Source organism: Opisthorchis viverrini (genome assembly GCF_000715545.1).
Source record: "Opisthorchis viverrini unplaced genomic scaffold opera_v5_9, whole genome shotgun sequence".
In the NCBI taxonomy this organism is placed as follows: Eukaryota; Metazoa; Platyhelminthes; class Trematoda; order Opisthorchiida; family Opisthorchiidae; genus Opisthorchis; species Opisthorchis viverrini.
In genome coordinates, this window is record NW_008751665.1 from 1071843 (window position 1) to 1074255 (window position 2413).

The following is a 2413-nucleotide window of genomic DNA, read 5'->3' on the forward strand; positions in this document are numbered from 1 at the left end:
TGTACACATAACTCTTTTGGACAGACGGAAGACAGGGCTCATTGATCTGTTGGAAGCCGACTCTGTTGTACTTATGACATGCTATTTAACTGTCTTTGACTGGTTCGCCGGAAGCTTGCGAACGATTTTTAAGACGGAATTCACATCTGCTTGGTCTCTGGTTTTACCATACGGGTCGACTAATTAGACTACTACATCCAAACTTTGACTGTCGTACGCGTTGGATGATTTAACAGCAACTCAATACTTGGCATAAGTTAACAGTTCCGTTGGGACGGCCGACACCGCAAAGTACAATTTACTGATTCTCGCTTTCAGTGACTCAGTGTTTCGCTCTTAGCTGGGACATTGGGTCAGTGAGAGTCAATGTTTGTTCTCTGTTTCACAACATTCGCGGGTGAAAAACCCATTGTGATCGACTCAGGCTTGGTTAGGGTCTTGTACCCCGCGAAAAGATGGCAAGAATGCAGAGATAATAATAAGAATGACGGTGTATAACAAAGGTAAAGTTTCATTAGTCCTAAAGATCAAAGTGCGAGAAAAATGAACGGATGTTGTTTCAAGTATTTGAAGATAATTCACCTGGTGGGGAGACAATCTGCTGACCTTCTGATAATGATGTGGTTGACTTGATAGCTTCCAGATGGGGCTACTCTGAGTGGTACACCTTGGGCTTCAGAACTGTCTGTTGGTCAGCAAGACTGCCAAACTGGTCAAAATGTGTTTCGTGGAACAGGGAGTTCTCTTGAGTGAGCACGATCATGAAAGAACGGTTGGTCTTTCTGGTATTTGTTGATATGACTGTGGAGATAGGCCAGTTATCTACGGAATGGCAGGACAGAAAATCAACAATAAAACTCAGCCAGTGAAAGCAAGCCAAATTCACGTGAAAGAAAATCAGCTGCGTGGAAATTAAGGCCCTTAGGTTTCTGTTTATTTGGGGCACCTAAAAAGCCCATCAACGATCTCACGGTCAATTGTGCTTTGAGATGAACCAACAGCCTATCTTTCATGCACTGTTGTCCATATCACTCACCCAGCCCAACATCGTCCTGGAAGCTAGGCAAACGCCTCTGCCACACCGAGCAGGTCTCTGTCTTTTGTATGCCGTTGAATGAATCTATAACGGATGGCAGAAAAGCTGCGGTGAGTTTTTCCCAACCAGCTTAGAAGTTTTTACTTGGATGAGCTACTGTAGCTCCTCTTTCATGTTATCCTTTGTTTGAAAGATTCGCACAATTTTTAAACAAACCATCGCTGGCTTTGCATTATTACGACAGTCACAAAACTCCAGATGTATCGTCTGATTCATGCTGATATAAGTAATAATCATATTCATATATGTCCTCATACTCTCAAGACAGATCGCTTGGATGCGGTCTGAGCGCTCTCCTTAAGCATCCATGATGTCTTTCACCGTCTTCCACAGTTGTGTGCAGAATTAATCCCAGAAGATTGTACTCTGGACTTGAGACACCTTCCCATGTGGTTTATTCTCCTCGAAAAGCCACTCTAGATATAAAAACTCAAAAACGTGGACGTAGAATATAAAATGGTTTTATCAAATGATAAATCGCTGTTAGCACCAAACTGAAAAGTTTCAGGTTTCAATCAAAAACAGTAATCTTCATCAGGGACCGATGAAGTTCAGATTTTGATATCATATCTTAAAAAATAAAAAGGTTTGCTATTTTGTTACAAAATGATTGCAGTTGTCCACACATCCAGCTGCTCGTAGATTGCGTTAAACTTCTTGAAAAGAGAATTTAAAAGGAAACGATCGTTTTGAATCGTTCTGTTAGGTAACATCATGTCGGAGGGAGAAGATTGCTGTGGTCTTTCTGTGAGCTTCCGTTTATGGAGCGAATTACTGTAAGACGTATCAGTCGCCTTTTGTTTATCAGTAGATCGGCAATGTTTTTTACTTAAGTCACACAAAATTGCTACTAAAGTGTCCCTAAACAAGGATAAGTCATGAGAAGAGCGCAACCGTTCCGAAGTAGGATGGTCTTTCTTAAAAAGGACTACTAATATTGACTGTACGAAAAGAAATATCAGTGCACATTACTCGGTGTGTCATGCCAACACGGTCACCCCTGGGGACGAAACTCACTCATGAGAAACGATAAAATTTTTTCCTAAATCTGAAGTTGGTATGCGAGTGGACACAGTCAATCCATCTATCAATTAAGCGTTGGCCTTTCTTTTCAATTCTGGAAGTTTCATTCACTACAACTAAATAAACGTCATACAATTTCTCGTTTCCCGAAAAGTTTGGTGACAATTGGTAGATTTATTGCTGGGCAACGTTTCACTCTTGACACAAAAGCTTCGTCAGACCATGTGATTAGGTTCCGAGGTTGATCGAGATTTAAGTCGGAAGTAGAAGCAACCAGCTAAATAGATCGGAAGA